We start from the raw sequence: 21,143 nt of genomic DNA, 5'->3' as shown, positions 1-21,143 counted from the left end.
TAAAAGATCTACGTATAGGCACATAAAGAGCGACAGACGACAAGAAGCGATTTTGTTTAATACTGAGTAGAGAACTCTTAGGTTGTAATGGGCATCGAAAAGCTTCTAGTAAAAGAACAACGTTACGAGTGAAGGTGTCATGGTCGAAGGGAAAGAGGGTCCTGTATAGACTTGACAATAAATATTTAGTGAAGTAATTGTGAGAACTGAAATAGGCTACTGGGGTGCTATTACAAAAATCGATAATCGAAGTTCGTATCGCACTGTCCCCCTCAATCTCGTATTAAATAATATAAGCGTCCGCGGGACAGCAAGATACGAAGTTCGAATTTTGCACTTCGTAGTAGGGCCTGGCCTTAGTCCGTTATTATTGCTGTAAAAAAATTATATGCTATAGAGCAATTAATAACACCACAAAAACGTTACAATGTTGCTTCTATATGATTAGTAGGTAGGCTTAATTGTACTTTCGTGTTCGCGTAATAATAGGAACTATCCCAGCCTATATACGTCTCACAGCTGGGCACAGGCCTCCTCTCAGAACAAGAGGGCTGGGCCATAGTTCCCACGCAGGCCCAGTGCGGATTGGGAACTTCACACGCACCATTGAATTGCTTCGCAGGTTAGTGCAGGTTTCCTCACGATGTTTTCCTTCACCGAAAAGCTCGTGGTAAATTTCAAATGTAATTCCGCACATGAATTTCGAAAAACTCAGAGGTGCGAGCCGGGGTTTGAACCCACGACCCTCTGCTTGAGAGGCGATAGGTCAAACCACTAGGCCACCACGGCTTGTAATATAATAATAGGAAACCATGGAATTTACATGATACTAGACTTGTTATGACAAGCACTTAAGAATTTCAAAAATCTAGCACCGTTTCGGAAAACATATATATTTTGAAAGTACCGATAACAACCTCAGCGACTTCTCGACGAGATATATTTTTGGATCTATATTGGAATCCATAAATATTAAAAGTCATACTGTAAAGTTTGCCACAATATAATAATTATATAATAATATTAATATTTTTATTTATTTTTCTCCACCACCAAGTTACAATGTATGACACATATTTAGTAAATTTAATTGTGCAGTTTACAGACTTATGTGGGGGAGACTGGTGCGAGAACTAGGCAGAGCCTGTGTTTCAGGTCACCAGGTCTCCAACCCTCAGTTGCCTGTAGTTACTAATCTTATTATTAGAAGAATAAAGGCAAAGATTAAAAAGAAATTATGAAATTAAATCTAACCTAACCTATAGAGCTTAGAAAATAAAAAGTTATGACAAATGATCATTATGACAAAACAAAATAAGTATTTTTTTAAACAAATCTACAATGTTATGTATTGACATACAGCATTTGACATAATAGATACTAGATACCTATACTATTTGCCAATATGGATTGAAATTATTTCTGATACTTAAGAATAGTCCGACAAGTTTTGTCTTTAACAGTAGACCGTCGTCAGTGCATTTACAACCCATCGTTCCTGCTTTTCACTAATCGTCGGTATAATCGATCAGACTATGGTACAATTAATAACTGATATTCAATCGTGGAACAAAGTAACACGTTTTCTATTAATGTAAAGTACACAAAAACTCGATCTTCTTTTTTGAAAACCAGTACCCTTAGTGTAAGTTTTCGGTTACAAAATACGTCTCGATCGCGTTCGCGTTACTATCTCAATTTGTACGGAAACACGAACAGCGCCTCTAGCGGAACGTTTGCGATGTTCGTGTTTCCATACAAATTGAGATTTTAACGCGAACGCGATCGAGACGTATTTTGTAAACGAAAACTTACACTAAGGGCACAGCTGTAAACGTATTTTGTCAACTATATAATAACTAAAAAAAAATACTAGTAAATTAACACAGTCACTACTCAGTGGTAACTTTTACTTTCGTTTTGTAACGAAACGGAACGAATAATTGATTATTTTTTGTGATGTAAAGTTATTTGAAAGCTTTCATTCATGGATTGAACGAATCAATCGACTGGGTTTTTGAGAATATTGATTGGTTAAATTGGTTGTGATTGACGGGTAAAGTAAAATGTTAAATTATCAGTTAAAAGTGTAAATTTAATCAATGCAGATGATCCTATTTTAAGATTGCACGCATTTTGGGAATTTAAACCGTGTATATTCAGTTATAAAACTGAAACACGCACATGTTTAACCTCGTACAATTTAACTTGCTACAACTCAAGTTAAAGAAATAACCCTTACATCGCTAAACGACGCAGAATCCAGAACTAAGATAAAAGTGGTTAGCAGAGTTAACAATTTACTTGAAACTTCGAGAACAAAGAGTTTGAATATTCACGTGTGCAAACTTGGCGTTTCGTGGTAAGCCTATCAATGTTTTAGTGAATTATGATGAAGTATACCTATTACCCTTGATAAAGTATAGAAAATAGGGGTCACGAAGTTTCATCGGTAAAACGAAAATACAAATAAATGAAATTCTTTATGATATTCCTTGTCTAAAAATTGTTATATTAATACAACATAATTCAATACAAATACTTTAAGTGTATACAGGCGAAACTTAAGTGGCCCTTATTTACTTTTGATTTATATAAGGTGCTAACAAATTAAGTACCAATATTGTAAGAGACGTTAAATTACATTTATTTATTTATTAAATGCAATTCACATGTCAATAATTAGGTACAATATAGCACTAACATTATGAAACCAGGAAGGGCGCAGCATTTTCAAGAGAGAGAGTTTTCAAAACAATAAATTGGTATCTTAGAATTAAATGAAAGTTGTGGCTATTATAGATAATCAAAATAGAAAAGAATAATTAAAAAACAATAACAATAATAGTAATATTAATAATTGTAGTCATGCAATACTCGTATGTAACAGATCAAAATAATTAACTTTAAATATAAATTAAGAAAAGTTTTTATACGATATTTTTGTTTTCCTGAACAAAATTTTTAACACTTTCTGTCAAGTGAACCGTCGCTTGTCATAACCGTCAACGATTGGCGGGAAAACTTTTAGTAAGCATTGTGACTGACATTTATGTATCTAAGTGAAGTGTTCAAGTACTCGTGACAATCAAGACAGTCAAAGAAATTTAATCACTGATTATTAATTATCTCATTAACAGGGTGTTTTTACGCAGTAAAGTTGACTGTCTAATTATCTTCAAAAAGTAACATAAACTTTAACATACTTTATACTTAAGTCTACTCCTAGAGAGCTGTAAGAATATTGGTCCCTAATTTGTTAGCACCTTATAATATAGAAGGTGTATCAGAAAATCCTATTGTTTTCGAAAATATATATATAAATAGCTATTATAGGAGTTGTCTTTACATTAGGAATATTACGGAAGGGGTCAATATCGGGTGATCGAAATTTTTTTAGGCCATGCTTTTGTCTCCATATATTTTTAGTCAAATGATTAAAGGTATCGAAAATTGTTTGATCGAGAAATAGTTTGGTACAACACTTGCGTGATTTAACGTTTGTTTAATCGAATGTATGAATCGTATAATGTTGTTAGACCATGTGAAAAGCACCTGTTACGGAGTTTGATTTCGTCTTTAGTTGCGACATTTTTACTTAACGAAAGTCACGGAAAAACTTTATTTAGTCATAATATTAAAAAAGACCTGTTACTTTTTAGAAATAAGGGACTGAATCCAATAACTTAGTAATATATGATTATCTAATTATGATTTACTAGCCGTTACCCGCGGCTACGTCCGCGTAGAATTCGGTTTTCGCGATCCCGCGGGAACAATGGAATTTCCCGGGATAAAAACTATCCTATATGTCCTTCCTCAGGACTCAAACTATCTTTATACCAAATTTCATCTAAATCGAATCAGCGGCTTAGACGTGATGAAGTAACAAACAAACAAACGGACTTACAAACTTGCGCATTTATAATATTAGTATAGTATTATAGTATATTATTAGTAGTATTGGTATTAGTAGTATAGGTATTAGTAGTATAGGATTACATTGTAACTACTATAGATTACTAGCAAATAAATGAAATGACAAGACGTTTCTTTTTCTGATAAGAAGACAAACATTACTTATACAATGTTTACCTAGATAATTCTTATCAACATGAAAGTCGCCGCTTATCAGTAGGATTTTCAACCTAAATAGGCACTCTGTCAAGAATCTGATTCATCATACAATACAATACAATAAAACAACGACTCTTTTTAACATCACATAGTACAGTCACCAGCACCAATATCTGACACAACAAGCGTGCAAAACTGACACGACTCTATTTCTAGGGCCGAAAGGACGTGTCAGATATTTTTGCACGCTCCGCTGTGACAGATATTAATGCTGGTGACTGTACCTAAGCAATACAGAAAGCAGATAAGCATAAAGAAAAAATACAAGGTAAGCAAAATGCGGCCTTAACGCTTCAGACCGATGTTTTCCAAGCAACCTTTTACAACAAAAATGAAGTAAGAAATATATTTCAGCAAGTGGTGCAATTTAGGGATTGACTTGAAATTTGATATACATAAATATGGTTTATATGACAATGCCGTACAATGAGCAAAAAAAGCTTATATTCAAATGTAGTATTCTCACAAAACTTTACAAGCTTTTAGTTAAGTAGTTCTTGTTTTCTAAATTTGTGAACCACTTTTCGACCACTTCTTGAAATCGGATTGAGTTACTAGAAAACCTGCTTTCAAATAAAAAAAACCGCATTCAAATCGGTCCACCAATTTAAGAGCTACGGTGCCACAACAGACAGACAGACACATAGCGGTCAAACTTATAACACCCCTCTTTTTGCGTCGGGGGTTAAAAATTAGGCATATCTACTCGTAAAGATGCAAGTCCTGTGGCAAAAAATAACTTAGTAGTGATATTCTGGTTGTCCAGCTACTTTATTTAGACAACCACACCAGCGAGACCATAGTTCGTAGATAATATCCGGGATCATCCACTAATTGTCTATGATTACGCAACTTTTTATAACATCGGTTGACATGAGAAGGCAGTGACGTAAGGGTATTGTTTTGCTATGTCAACAGCAGCGGTTAATACAATGTTATGATACCGCTGAAATAATATTGCCTATCGCCAACGATTACAAAAGGAGACTGTGAGTGCTGTACCTAGATGCATAGAAGTAGTTTTAACATGAATAAAATATCTACTTACCCCATTATTTATTTGTCAACAAAAAATTACATCATTACAGGTAAAATGTGCTGCTGATACTTATCATATCATCTGTAGGATGTCCACTGTTGGACATAGTAAGGCCTCCCCCATAGACCCCCAGTTACCTCGGTTGGAAAAAGCCTGCATCCACCGTGAACTTGCGGCCTTAACCAGGTCATCCGTCCATTATATATATTATCTGACTAAAACGACTTTGAAAAACAACATTATTTAAAACGAAAAATAAAAACTTACAGTTCGGTCAAAATTAATCTGATACACGGCTAAAATAGTGCTTTTACCGTTTGTCTGTCAGATCAGATCAGGAAGACATGTTATAGAGGAAAAATAAAGCTGAAAACCACGGGAACGCAAAAACAACTATTTTTATATAAACAATAAGAGGAGCAACATTTTTGCTAAGTTATTTAATTTATTTGGAAACATTAGCACGTATGTCCGAGTCGCTCTTGGTCAGTTGACTATTAGCTTTGAAATAATAAATTGCTGGTATTAGCCACTATATTTTAACGAAAAAAGAAACAAGCCAATTTTTATTTTTCCTTTTAGCCAAGTTACAAGCATAAACTAGATAAGTACAAGAACGACCGAACTACATTGGGGCTAAAATTCGGAAAACCGCGTTTTCCCAGAGATAAGAGAAGGGCTAAATCGATTGTATGCCTCCGGAAGCCCTATCAAACTACATCAATATCATTAGAAACGTTTCCGAGAGTCCCAAAATAAATAAATAATACAATAGTTACTTATTCGAGATAAATACTTACCTACTTAAGACAATAACATATGCGCAAAGTATTCGATTATAATTCCATGTGATACTGGAATTATTAATGGTGAACAAGACCATTCAAAGATGGAAGAACAGCTGGTAGTTTGCCATAGTTATGCATAAATAACGTTTTATTGACTCAGCTGGTATAAGTCGTCTTGTATCATTTTATTTGCAATTCTTGCACTCCTAGTCAAGAGAAGTGAAGATAGCCGACAATTAAGTATGTGAAAATGAAAGAAGTGTTTAACTCGAGATAATCGTTATTTCCATCTACGGCACATATATTGTATGTCTTATTGCTAAGCAGAGGCTTTTTATCAGAATGAGCTTGGGGTGTAGTTCCCACGCGGGTCCAGAGCGGATTGGAAACTTCCCATCACGATGTTTTCAATCACTGGAAAGCTCGAGGTTAATTTAAAACATAATTTCAGACGTAATATTTGAAATGCTAAGAGGTGGGAGCCCGGCTGCTGTATTGTATAATCTAAGTGCGTCATCATGTATTGTCTTCTCATCCAATAGAATGTGATCCAAAGAAGTGACAAAAACAATTGGAATTCCTAATGTATCCATACTAATGCGAAAGTGTGTGTTTTTATATGTTTATCCGTCTTTCACGTCGAAACGGAGCGAGGCTACTTTTTATCAAGGAAAATGCAGTTCCCGAGGGAGTAGCGCGAGATACACCGAAATCCACGCGGGCGTAGCCGCAGGCAAAAGCTAGTTAGACAATAAACTTGGGTACGACCATGTTTCTCTACTTGACCATGACCTCGGTTTGGCCATGGGTCAAACCAGGCTACCGTGGCTTTTCGGAAATGACAAATCCAATTTAAAAACTGAATATATCGTAGTCCTCGGATTTATATTGGGGAAAAACAATTGGCACATGCCTTCTCTCGACATAAATGCTTCTTTCACTTAACGTCTTCTAGAGGTCAAATCCGATCGCAAAACTAGTCGAGCACCTCGCTCTTACGTGAACATAGAGGCGTATGCATGAAAGAGACAGTAAACACTTAGTAGGAAACAGTGCGTTTACTGGTCGTTCGTTCACCTATGCAGGGTTCACGGTAACATTACATAACTATATGTTGCATACTAAGTTAGTTGGTCACGAGTCTGCATTGTTCCTCCACCTCTTTTATATCTTTTATGGCTTCATTTAAAATGGTATACAATAGACTCGGATATGTGCATCTTAATTGAGATATATGTCAGCGGCCGATCGTAAAATCCGCCAGATCACGAAATTCCTAGGCATATCGTGAAACGCCGCCATTTCATGATATGCCTAAACGTTGGCCAGGCATATCACGATGTGCCTGAGAAATAATACGGCAGATCGATTAGAGCAACGCATTCGTCGATATTCCTAGCTCTATACCGGGCACATCGTAAAATAGTTTCTTTTTTTGCCACTGGTGGCGCTGTGTATGCAATGGCGGCCGTGACCAGCTGACCAGTCGTGTTTGTTTAGCGCGTGAAAAATGTCGGCGTCGCAACAAAATGATCCTTAAACCGAAACTAGTGATTGAATTCAAAATAGAAGTGCAAAAGAAGCTTTTGAACATCAGCTCCGTTCTTTTTTAACCCCCGACGAAAAAGAGGGGTGTTATATGTGAATCAAACTGATTCTGTGCACAATGTGAAAAACCATGGACGTCTGCCCGTATTTTAGAGGTTAGTATTTTGTTGATAAATAAAGTATTCACTAGTTGTTATTTATTTATATAGAAAAATTTAGGTACGACGAGCGAAGCGAGGAGTGTTTAGTATTAATTGTGATCACGACGCACGAGCCGAGCGAGCGAAGCGAGCGTGCCGCGGCAGCGGCCGGCGAAGTGCCAGAACCGATATGGCGGCGTTTCATGATATGCCTAGGAATTTCATGATCTGCCTAAACTGGCCAAATCATGAAATGGCGGCGCTTCATGATATGCCTAGGAATTTCATGATCTGCCTAAACGTCACTAGGCAAATCGCTAAACGGTGAGTTTTGAACGATATGGCGGATGTCCCTTAGCCAATTCATGATATGGCGGCATTTCACGATATGCCTAGGAATTTCGTGATCTGGCGGATTTTACGATCGGCCGCCGACATATATAAGCACATTAATTGTATTTGTGTTGTCTATAAAAATGACACGCAATTGTATCTTACTCATGCTTTTGGCGACATGTTTGCTGCGTAAGTAAATTGTACAGTCGAGCAACTTGATGGGACTTGTGGCTTGAAATACACGAGGTGTTAATTAAATAACTGAAAACCTGAAAGTAGTGTGTTCAGAATAAATACACTAAACTTCAAACCAGGATGCGCATTGTTTAAAACCCTTTTTTTACTTTGCACATTCTGAAAGTTTAATAACAGGCATAATAGTTTTCATCCTGGAAAACTGCATTAGTTCCCGTGGGATAGCTAACAAACCGCTACTTTTCGTGGACGGAGTCGTGTGGATAACTATACTACAGCCTATATTTATTCAAAGTCAAATAGTAGATTGTACAACAAGAGCATAAAATGAGCCATTTTACCCGAGACGTTCATATAGCCACCCAAGCCGGTACGGCGAGGGTGGATAGACACGTCGCGGGGAAAATGGGATTAATGCTCGAGTTTTGCACTCTGCTTTTCACTTCGATGGCGAGGAAATGAAATACCAACAGTGGAAACAATTGTTCACTTACTATGTACCTTTTATTGTTCATGCATTACTGTATAATTATATTGTTTTTGTTATATCAATTGATCTATTTTGATTGATTTTCAGTTTTATAAAAATTAAAAAATATATGTCGAAACTTCTTTGTGGCTGTTTACATATTGCCTTGGTCTTAGACGAAGTTTTTAGTTTATGCACTAGAGCATAAAAAATCATTTTATGTCGCCTAGATCCAGCATAAAAACGAACTTTACGAGCATGAGAAGTGAAAATATTTTTATTCAATTTAGGCAATAACAAAAACAAGCACTAATGAATGTCAAAAAAATCCACCACAAGTTCGGAAAAACCTCTTTCGAGAAGTCACGTAAGAAACTCAAGAAGCTATGTTATTTATATTTAATAAAATGTGAATCGTTTTTGTCAATCTTAATAAAAAATAAAAGAAAACTGTCGTATTTGAATTTGACATTTGAATTTATCCAACCAGTAGATGAAATATTCTGAGTTCATTTTGGCATCGCAAAACCGTAGTTGAAAAGTTGGCAGCTACTATGCACTTTGCTCTAAGAATTTGCATGACTGTGCGACGAAGGAACGCTGCCAGTAAGTACGGAACCACGCCACAAGTGGCACTTTGATACCATTGGGCACCATTCTCTAAATTATTCTGTTGACTCAGGCCACAAGTGGGTTTTGGGCTCAGAAATAATGCAGCGACATCGCGGATTTGTACCACCTGTCATTTTTAGACTTCTAAGGTGCCTGGGCGCTCTATCGCAGACTTAGGCGAATTGTATAAAATATAGTTAGTTTATTTTTACCCGACGACGGCAATGCCAAAAGTTCAGTAAGTTGTTGTAGAGGCTTGAAAGCAAACAATAGATGAACGAGTTAGTTTAATAAAATAGTTAGTAGTTTATTTAATATAGGATAATACAAGTTCATCTATATTGCTCTTTTGATTATGCTTTTCACGATCACTGCGTGCGAGGAAATAAAAAATATTTATCACAAAACAAACAACTCTTTACCTGCCCGGATAATACCGACATGGAAATACCGACCCGATTATTCGGTACACGCCCCACACGCCCGTGCAAACTCGTGTCAAACTGAGTGTCACCCCTCCCGCCGATTTTAGTTTTTCTTTTGTGACATTTTTTTTAAAACGAGTCCGTTCTTAGTGGCCAGTACGCAACCACATAAGTATTTAAAAAATCAAAACGTCATTCTCGCCATGCCCGACCTGCTGCGATGCTGTGGCGTTTTTCATACTTGAAAAAATTAAAGCATTTTGTGCATATTATGCGGTTGTTTCATCCGCCGCAGCCGTATGTTTCACCGTAGCGTCTAGACTGCACTCATCAGATTTTAATTAATATGGTGTCAATCGATTCGTTATTACGTTATCTGTGACACAAGTCATACGTTTGACAAAAGCGTTGAAAGGATTGTGCTTGTCATGAACCTTTTTATTTTTTATTTACCTATCCCCGCCCCGCTGAGCTGTATCCACTAGAGCTGCTTTAAACGAGGATAGGCCAAGCGTTTCTATTGGTTCATGAAAAACACATTTCTCGCATTGCGCTATCGCACATCTCTTGTGGAAACGCACCTTAACACATGGATCAGCATTAAGTACCTACAACCTAGTGTTTACAAACTACAATCGAACAAGCGTTTATCAATAGCATTGCTAATCCACCGTCAGCCTTGTCGCCTTCCGTCGTTACAGCGGAACCTCTTACTTCGCTGTTGGGTAACTTGCTGACCTACTTAGCCATATTGTTTTCATTTGATGTCCTGTAATGCAAGAGGCTGGTTATAAAGTATAAAGATTCTTAACCTAGCTTTTGCCCGCGACTTCGTTATCCCGCTGGAACTATGCAAATGCTCTGTGTCGATCTATATTCATCAAATATTACTGGTATTGTCAGTTGCCCCTAAAGTTTGCTTAGATTTTTGTAGTCCTCCTTTATATTTAGTGCCGGTAGATGAGGTAGACTCAAAATTCTCAGGCTATAACTCGTTAATAAGCGTTTTCCCAGAGATTAGTCCAAGCTAGACCGATTTATCACCCCCGAAAACCCCTACATACCAAATTTCATCAAAATCGTTGGAGCCGTTTTCGAGATCCCCGAAATATTGAGACTGCAGGAGGTAGGACCTTGTGCAAGGTCCGCCCGGATTGCTACCACTATCTTGCTCGCTAATCCTGACTGCACCTGCTTGCACTGTTGTGTTTCGGCGTGGAGAGTAAGACAGCAGGTGAAATTACTGGCACTTGAGGTACCCCAACTTGGCCTCTAGGTTGGCAACGCATCTGCAATGCCCCTGGTGCTGCAGATGTTTATGGGCGGTGGTGATCTCTTACCATCAGGAGACCCACTGGCTCGTTTGCCATCCAGTCGAATAAAAAAATGTACTACGAATATTAACAAATTGTCAGCCCTAGCACACGTATTTTAGCATCTGCTAAATGTATACACGATACATTACCTTACGAGATAGCTGAGAACGTAACATGTACTTAATTCTCAGAACATGCCCCTTTTGTTTTACTGCCGCGGTTACTCTAAGACGTTGAAAGTCATGTAGCTAAAAATACACAAGGATGTGTTAAGTCGAGTATACATAATATAGAAAAGAAAAATTGATAATCATAATTTTTGACAATAAAAATCCATTCGTAAGAAACCTTTGATCAATATAAAGGTAATAAATTCTATTACACGCCTTTTCAATTCGTATTTTTCTCGAACTACAGAAAAAACACCAGTCATATATTTTGAAGTAAGTTTTCAGGCTTGCTTTCTAATTCTACGGTGTAAATGTTAACTTTCCCACCAGGTGTTTCAATGGCCAAGTGGTAGATGGAATAGCTTATGCCTCAACCGGCATAACCTTTCAGTCATTTTCGATCGCCATTCCTCACAAGTACCTATCATGAAGGAGGTCGTAAAGTTTAAAAGTTGTAATGTAGAATCACTACTACAGAATTAAAGATATAAGAAAAATATAAATATTACAGTGTTTTTAATACGCGTGCGTTTTTTGTGTTTTCATAGATTTTACTTTATTTTGCTACGTATTTAGATACAAGTGAAATGTAACAAAATATTGAAGATTCAACTTCAAAAAGAAATGCGGTGGTAGATTTTGTTTTGGCATTCAAAATGTTTGCCTCAATTGAATAAGGATATTTTGACTTTGAATGCTCGAATGTGTAAATATTTTTTAGTAGAAGCTTTTTTGCGTGTATATTTTGCTGACTGTATTTACGTATTTACATTATCGTCCTCACTACATATCCATACTCAGTGTCAAATCGATACCATTAACCAACTTACATAACTACATCAAATTGCTTTGTTATGCTTTGTTGGGACAAGGTTAATTGGTGTTAATTGTCCCGTTATATTTTTTTATTTTTTTATTTATGCTTTCACGCAAGTGCTCAACCGATCGTGATGAAATTTGGTATAGAGATAATATCCCTGAGTAGGTGTAAGACAGTTCTTATCCCGGTAAATTACGAGAACCAAATTCTTCGACGCAGTCGCAGGCAACAGCCAGTATTTTATGAAATGACCACATATCTTTTGCGTAATTTACTGCACATATTCTACGGTTCCCTCTGTGAGCAAATTATACCATATAAGTCATTACATACCAGCAAAATTCTAAATGTATTTTTAACGACTTCGCTATGACGCCTTTTCTTCAAAACCGCTTTCATATTCAATACAACAGTGTTTTTAATGCATTTTATGTTTCTAGAATAACGTTGGGGAGAGGTTGCAATAGATATATCTCTCTCCAGGTAGATATACTAAGAAGTCAAGAGAAAATAAGGGATCATCATCATCATCATCCCAGCCTATATACGTCCCACTGCTGGGCACAGGCCTCCTCTCAGAACAAGAGGGCTTGGGCCATAGTTCCCACGCAGGCCCAGTGCGGATTGGGAACTTCACACGCACCATTGAATTGCTTCGCAGGTTTGTGCAGGTTTCCTCACGATGTTTTCCTTCACCGCATAGCTCGTGGTAAATTTCAAATGTAATTCTGCACATGAATTTCGAAAAACTCAGAGGTGCGAGCCGGGGTTTGAACCCACGACCCTCTGCTTAAGAGGCGATAGGTCAAACCACTAGGCCACCACGGCGATCACGGGGAAATAAGGGATACTTAAGTTAAATCTGTAAAATGGAATTAAAAATCCGTTTGCGTTTTATATACGTAAATTTAATTGAATGAAATGTATTTGTATTGTGAAAACAATTTAGACACGGAATTTTATAAAGAATTATATTTATTACTATTTTGGTTTATCAATTAAACTCACGGGGTCCCTGTTTTCTTTTGGGTATGATAGTACATATCTTCACTACTTAAAAATAAACTCGTACCTCAAAAAAGATAATTTTCTGAGTGAACTTTATGAACATTGTATCAAGGTTACATTTTGTTGACATATTGATTTTAGATACGAGATTTTTTTAAAGTAGTGACGATATTTTATTAACACTGAGGAGCATAGTCCGAAGAGAGTGGGATGTTGTATTTATGTATTAGAATTGAGAAACTTCGATAAAGCGATGTAGAACGGAGCGTTTACTATATTTGATAACTATGAAACTATGTGATGTCAAGGTCGCTACATAGTATCTTAAAAGCAAAAGGACACCTTCTTCTAGACAGAACTTAGTCTTTATAAAGAATGTTTTAAATAAACCGGCCAAGAATGAGTCGGACAGTCGGCACCGAATGTTCCGTTCAAACTAGTAAGTAAACTTTATGTGAATATACTAAATTAGAAGAGCCTCTCTCCTGAGCAAAATAAAGTCATTTTTGATGGTTAATGAGAGAGTTAGCGGGGAGTGCAAGAAAGGCGAGACCTTTGCAAAACAGTGAGTTGGAAACGTGTTGGAAACTCAATCTTCTAAATACTTCTAATATATAAAATTCTCGTGTCACAGTCTGCTTCTATGAATTAAAAGAATTTCTTTGCTCACCCGCGACCTTATGATAGCTAAGCTAAGCGAACTTAGTTATCATAAGGTCGCGGGTGAGCAAAGAAATTATTTTAGTTCATTGATTGGACCTCCGCAAAGTAACACCTGATTCAATAAATAAATTAAAATTATCCGAAACTACTAGACCGTTTTTTTTTTTTGTATATTTGGTAGGTCTGAGAATAGGACGTAAACTATTTTTCATAGTTCTACTCGGACAGAGTCGCGGGCAACAGATAGTACTTAGACTATAAAAAAAGTTCTATTTCGTGTTAACATCACAGCACACCTTTTTCTTTCATCTCGACGACAGTGCTTTGTGATCAAAACTCCATGCAATAGTAATAAGTTTCCTCATCGCCCACATCCAGCTTTGTGTACACATACGAAAAGAATTCGCACGATTAGAAAGTGAAAGCTTTCTGCACAAGCGCTACGTTTGCCATTTCAGTCTCTCAGGTCCAGCTAGGTGAACTTTTCAAAACGAAAGTTACCATGACATGTCATGACATGTCATGAAATTGCAATATTATTAGGTCGAGTAAAGAGTAGGTGCTGTGTGGGTGGAATTTCCTAGAATTCTTTGGCGCAGTTTAATCTCTAGGGAAATCCTATTAATATTATAAATGAGAAAGTTTGTGAGTATGTGTGTGTGCGCGTATGTACAGGTCGATTCACAAGGGTGTGTTCCCACTAGTTCTATTGACAGTACTATAATCGAGTTCTATAATAGTACTGTCAATAGAACTAGTGGGAACACACCTTTACAAGAGCTGGCACGAATGGATTGAACGAGTGAATGAAATTAAATAGCTGTGTGTTACCTATTTATTTGAATACATACATACAAGTAAACGTGAAAATATCATGCATCTGTCATATCCTAGAGAAATGTCTAAGTGACATTACTTTTGTTCAATCCATTCGTTCCAGTTCTTGTGAATCGACCTGAATGTTTGTTACTCCTTCACTCTAAAACGACTTGACGGGTTTGGATAAAATTCGGTAGGAAGATAGCTGGATATCTGAAATAACACAGGCTACATTTTAACCCGATATTACTATCTCTAGCATAGCAAACAATGCTAATAAATGTCCCGATACGATATCTATCACGGTTGTTTTTAATTTAACGTCAATAAAGACCACGATGTAATTTTTGTATAAAAGGACAAAATATCTTACTGCGTCTAAACGGTTGAGCTTTTTAAGTTTTACACGAATCCCGTGGAAAGATCGGGATAAAAAGTATATATAGAATTGTGTTATTCCAGAGATTCAGCTATCTGTACATACCAAATTTCATCCAAATCCGTCCAGCGCACGCACGCACTCACTTACGAATTATCGCATTTATAATTTTAGTAAGCATTAGAAGTAATGACAATCCACCTAATTAGTTTTTCGTACAACTAGAGTAAGCTGTGGTAGCCTAGTGGTTTGACCTATGACCTTTGAAGCAGAGGGTCGTGGGTTCGATCACGGGCTTGCACGCACCTCTTGAGTTTTCGAAATGGGTCTGAAATTACATTTAATTTTGATATAACATGAGCTTTAGGGTGAAGGAAAACGTCGTAAGAAAATCGTGTGTGTGAGGTCCCCAATCCGCATTGGGCCCGCGTGGGAACTACGGCCGAAGCCCTTTCGTTCTGAGAGGAGGCCTGCGGGGCTACTACGAAATCCTCTGACGCTTATACTATTTAATTCGTGAGTGAGAGGGTCGGTACGATACGAACTAACTTCGATTTTTTTCGAAAGCCGAGATAAGATGAGCACCAGATTAAAGTCAACTATGTAAGTACACAGGTATTTTATATTCTTCAGAGCGTAAAGCAAAGCACGTACGTAACCGTCAAATTTTCAAAACAAACTTGCATGCAGAGTACCTAAATAGGTACCTAACAATTATTCAGACACATCGTGATTCTAATTAAATCTAATCCGCTATACACTATACGAGTTTCATATAGTTAAGTATCACGTAATTTCTAGCTAAACCAGCCATATAAAACATCAACATTCACCTTTGGTTACCAGGCGTACATAACTTGCCATGTACGATAATGTTGAAACTTGTAACCGGAGCGACGACTCGGCCACACTAGTTGCGAGAAACATTACGTCATACACACAGCTGTTTATCGATCTACGGAAGTCGACTATATTTATGTTGTGTTAGGGACAGGACGTATGCCGATATCACAAGCCATAGCCAACATAAAAAAAACTGAAAACATACTGGCCAGTAACTACATTTTTAATATTAAAATTACTGTCAGTAACGTTCGTAATTCGAACTCACCTTTCGCCGGCGATCGATAACACACGTGCTCCACACCACACCTCTGTTGCCGGCAAAAAACAAAACCAAAACACACGATTACAATTCCAAAAACAATCCCAAATAGTCCGAATGTTTCAAACAGGCACCACAGAACGTTAAATACACAGAGAATTTGACAGCCGGCGTTTTCCCGGCTAAAATAAAGGAACTAAAAACAAAAATAAACGAAAAACGGAACGAAACGGAGAAGGGGTACGATTTTCGATGTTTTCCAACTGTTTATGGTGGTATTGGGGTGCTAAACACAATTCAATGGGTGTAATGTCGAGTTAGTTAACGTATTTGTCGTTTTCCGCTTATCAAGAAGCGAAACAGCACAGAACGCCTTGATGGCGCAAGCAATACTGAGCGAAAAAAACAAAACTAGCCGGCCGAGAAGCGTTGAACGAGCGGTTGGCGCGCGCTGATGGAAACGCAAAGGGAAAATTATTGTTTTCTCGCTTGTTCCTAGCCGGCATTGGGTGGTTGTGAATCGCTGTTCCTTTTCCTTCTTATCAGTACCGCGCTGCGGAGTTTGGTAGAGTAGACCTATCAACTGAGTCACCGAGTCTCACTACAGTGCCCCCCTAAAACGTGTACCCATATAGGTATTAGCCAGATGATAACGTTTGCAAACACCATCGGTGTTTAAATTTGCGAAACAAATATTATAGAATTTGCTTTTGTTTCGCTTGTTAGCATTTGAGCGAATGTGAGGCTAAACATGTGCTAATAAGTTTACTTTATGGTATCATTTAGCATAGTTCAGTTTTACGTCCTAAAACTGTTGAAAAATATGTTGAAGGTTTGATCGATTTTATTGAAGCACAGAGAATGACTAAATAGCTTTCACAATTATATCTAGGGTAGTTTCTGTTGAAATATTTTATACTTGGGGCAAGAGTTCACAAACTATGCGTCGCGACTCCACGCGACTCGCAAAGCATCGCTCGTGCGTGACGCTCTTCTAGGGGCTTAGCGATACGATAGGTATGTCAATAAGGCCCAGCACGCATCTAGATATGTGATATATATTTTATCACTATATCAGCCGTAGCGTAGGACGTTCTCTGTTGGACATAAACTTCCCCCGTAGACCTCCAGTTGCATCGGTTGGATTGGATGCGACTTGCATCACCGTGAAAACCCTTTAACCACAAAAATTGTGATAAGTACCAAAAGTGTTAGACAATAAAGTGGCTGGTCATCCGTTCATCTCGTTGGTGGACGTCCTACCATAGTAAGTCCTACGCTGCGCTTGCCAATCCGAGGTCTCTATTCGAGTACTTTTCGTTTCGTTCTATACCTATTAATATGGCCTACCTATTGTCATTTCAAGGAGCTTATTCGCTTGGCCGACAGTGTAAGAAAATGTAAAGTTCTTTAGACTTAGGCTATGTCGATGTACCTACCTCGTTATATTCTTCGTTTTTTAGGGTTCCGGAGCCAAAATGGCAAAAACGGAACCTTTATAGTTTCGTCATTTTTTTTAACTCGCATCAACGTGTGGCACATAGTTCGCCAGCTCTTTTGAAAAAATAGTAAGGTTTCTCAAAAACTTTTTTGATTAAGAGAACAAAAGGACATAAGTGCCGTGAAGATACGCTCTTTTTCTGGTAATAGATTTTAAGACTGTAGTAAGTGTTTTAATTGTGTTATAACGCACATAATATTACTTGTTTTTTTTTTGTAATGGCTACGGAACCCTATCTTGGGCGTATCCGACACACTCTTGGCCGGTTTTTTTTTTCAGTAAAGATCCTGCACAAAGTGGATAATAAAATGAATCACGCCTGACATAACCGCTCGAATTACCAAGCTTCTCATAAATTGAAATTTGAATCATTATGAAATTACGGTAATTCGAGAACAGACAAATAATTTGGCTGCGGTTAGACGTCCTTGTGCGCTCACTGGCCTTAGCACGAAGTCTAGATTTTTAGAGCAAGCTTACTAAAGCAGCTGGAATCGCTGTTGCAACCAGCGACGATATGAAATAAGTATTGAATAATTCAGGATGCCTAGTTGATCGCCCGCAAGTCGAAGTTTGTACAGAGATAATAATGTGTTATGTTATAAAAAGCGGCCACGTGCGAACGCCGTGGTGGCCTAATGGTTTGACCTATCGCCTCTCAAGCAGAGGGTCGTGGGTTCAAACCCCGGCTCGCACCGCTGAGTTTTTCGAAAATCATGTGCGGAATTACATTTGAAATTTACCACGACCTATGCGGTGAAGGAAAACATCGCGAGGAAACCTGCACAAACCTGCGAAGCTATTCAATGGTGCGTGTGAAGTTCCCAATCCGCACTGGGCCTGCGTGGGAACTATGGCCCAAGCCCTCTTGTTCTGAGAGGAGGCCTGTGCCCAGCAGTGGGACGTATATAGGCTGGGATGATGATGATGATGACGTGCGAGTCGGACTCGCCCATGAAGGGTTCCGCAGCAGCAATATAAAAGTTTCCTTTACTTTACGATTTATGACGTATTAAAAAAAACTACGAGATCTCGTTCAAACCAATTTTCGGTGGAAGTTTGCATGGTAATGTATTTTTTTAGTTTTATCATTCTCTTATTTTAGAAGTTACAGGGGGGGGGGACACACATTTTACCACTTTAGAAGTCGTAAATACAAACTGAGACATGGATGCACAGAAAAACCAGAAAAAGAGACCATTACTCCATCCAGCATCCATGTCTCAGTTTGTATTTACGATATGGTTTCACGGGATACCCGTAAAAGTAACACACAAAAAATCAATCACACTTTAGAAGTGTCTCTCGCGCAAACTATTCAGTTTAGAAAAAATTATATTACTTAGAAACTTCAATATCATTTTTGTAGACCTATTCACACGTATGGGTTTGATGAAAAATTATTTTTGAGTTTCAGTTCTAAGTATGGGGAACCCCCAAAATTTATTGTTTTTTTTTTATTTTTTGTGTGAAATCTTAATGCGGTTCACAGAATACATCTAGGTACTTACCAAGTTTCAACAGTATAGTTCTTATAGTTTCGGAAAAAAGTGGCTGTGACATACGGACGGACAGACAGACAGACAGACATGACGAATCCATAAGGGTTCCGTTTTTTGCCATTTTGGCTACGGAACCCTAAAAAGCTCCCTAAAGCTTGTCCGATAATCAAAGCTTAGGCAAAGCGCGAGATCGAAAGCTGCGGTCGGCTGGCAAATTGTGCCCAAATGGTGTGAAATTGTGTGTGGTGTTATTAGCATGTTTATTAGTTACGCGGGATATTTCCAAGCTTGTGATTAAAAGTAACGATAAGGTTGGAAATTTAAGGATAATTTTGACTTATCTTTTTTTGGGAGTTGATTGGCCTTGGTCCCTACCCTACACCGTATCATGTTAGAACCGTAATAGGAACGTTTCAGGAGCGAAATGTCAAACGCATACATGACACACGACGGCGCCAGTTGATTACGGAACATGCTATGCTGTCTTATACTTTTCGACGATACGTAGTGATCATTGCGTGGGTTCTCTAATTTTTCGCAGAAAAGCGTTTCGCCGATTCCCAATTTCACGGTTTCCCACCTCACAGTTACCAACTACGTTTGGTCTGTTCTCTGTTTGTTATATAAAGTCACTTTTCAAAATGCCAACTTTCGGTTAGTATAATGTTTTGGTTGGCAATATTCATTTCGTTGTACAATGTTTATTGAATAAGGGTTTCGCTAAGTAACTATGTAATATGTACTTACCTAATAAGTAATGTTGGTAAGCGCAACATTTCCGTTGTGTCTTTGTTTGTGCATTTATAAAGCATTTACATTGTGACAAACGCACATATGACACAATGTTTGACCTATTGATCATCATCATCATCATCCCAGCCTATATACGTCCCACTGCTGGGCACAGGCCTCCTCTCAGGACAACCTACCTATTGATAGAATACAGCAATAAACAGGGTATTAATCTTGTACCAAAAGTGTGTGTTAGATTTCGAAAAAGCTACAATAACTGAATCTTCGATTAATTCTTGAAGACATGTTTAAGGATGCCATTTTCAATTCAATATTATTTTTCATTAGACTTATGTTTTGGATATTTAAAAAGAAATATTAAAAAATAATTATACGATTCTTGCACTCGCCGGCCGCTGCCATAGCACGCTCGCTTCGCTCGCACGGCGTCGTGCGCTGTTTGCTAACGGTTAGCCGAACACGCTCCTCCTCGCTTCGCTCGTCGTCTCACCTAACTGGATTATGTCACATAGGTATTAGATTGTAGTTACTATACTTATTCATCATCATTAATTTAAGAGCTTAGCTCTTGTCGGTGGAGTAATCGCCACTCTTTTCGGTTCTCTGCCAGCGTTTTCAGCTCCTGATACGACATGACATTGACTTTTTCCTTGGCTTGATCTATAAGTAAATGACCGTCTCGGCCTTCCCCTGCCTCGCCTGCCTTCTATTCGCCCTATACTTATTACAAAACTGTTATTTGTAATTCGTATTGCAAATTGAAAAAATGGTGTGTACCTAACTCTACACACCATCATCATCACTGTAATTTTTAGTTTAAGTAAAAAGTTGGCTTATGTGTGTAAAGTGAATTGTTGCATGAAACGTTATTCGTTTAATAGTTGTTTGACCTAGTGAAAGATTTGACAAATGATTAGTTTTCCAAACGTTTTGAGTCATTATAATAATATTCTGTTTTATGATAATTCGACCAAATGACACGTCACCCAAAAATTTGGCAATAGTTAGTTGTCAAAGTGAATCATCGGCGAAACGATGGTTGGCAAGTGATATTCGGCCAAAGAGATTACTGCGAGAAGGCAGAACACCCATTGGGTGCTAATATATTTTATAAGGAAAATATAATAAGTAGCATTTTTTTAAAAGTGTGTTTATTGAGGGCTTCACTAACTACCCATAAAGTTTGTGGTTGTATTAAAAATACACGCGATATTCTCGTATTGAATTAATACAGAGAATATGCTGAAACATTATCCTACCAAAATTTTAACAGCAAAAGCGACAGAGGCGTATTGCTACTAAATTAGCAACAGGCGCTCGGCACGTCACGGTCGGTCAGCATGTTTTTTTGGATTGAGTCGCAGCACTATAGGTCCTTGCTTTTATTTACTTGTTGTAGATTTTAAATTATATATAAG

The 21,143-nt window shown here is 37.7% G+C and overlaps 2 protein-coding genes across 4 annotated transcripts in view; both read right to left on the bottom strand.

Annotated features, from left to right (window-relative positions):
• Positions 1-16,156, bottom strand: part of brat (tripartite motif-containing protein brain tumor) — a 603,590-nt gene extending 587,434 nt beyond the window's left edge. The window contains exon 1 of one of the 3 annotated variants that reach the window (XM_074098345.1): positions 15,976-16,156. The gene's annotated coding sequence lies outside the window, so the exon portion shown is untranslated. The remainder of the gene's footprint in view (positions 1-15,975) is intronic. The other 2 variants (XM_074098342.1, XM_074098341.1) reach the window with 2 other exon arrangements.
• LOC141435616 (uncharacterized) overlaps positions 1-21,143 on the bottom strand; it is a 281,017-nt gene that overhangs the window by 114,008 nt on the left and 145,866 nt on the right. The window lies entirely within an intron of this gene.

The sequence above is a fragment of the Choristoneura fumiferana genome, chromosome 15 (assembly GCF_025370935.1).
Source record: "Choristoneura fumiferana chromosome 15, NRCan_CFum_1, whole genome shotgun sequence".
NCBI classification, from domain to species: Eukaryota; Metazoa; Arthropoda; class Insecta; order Lepidoptera; family Tortricidae; genus Choristoneura; species Choristoneura fumiferana.
Note: the sequence above shows the minus strand (reverse complement) of the source record. Positions and strands in the feature narration are given on the sequence as shown.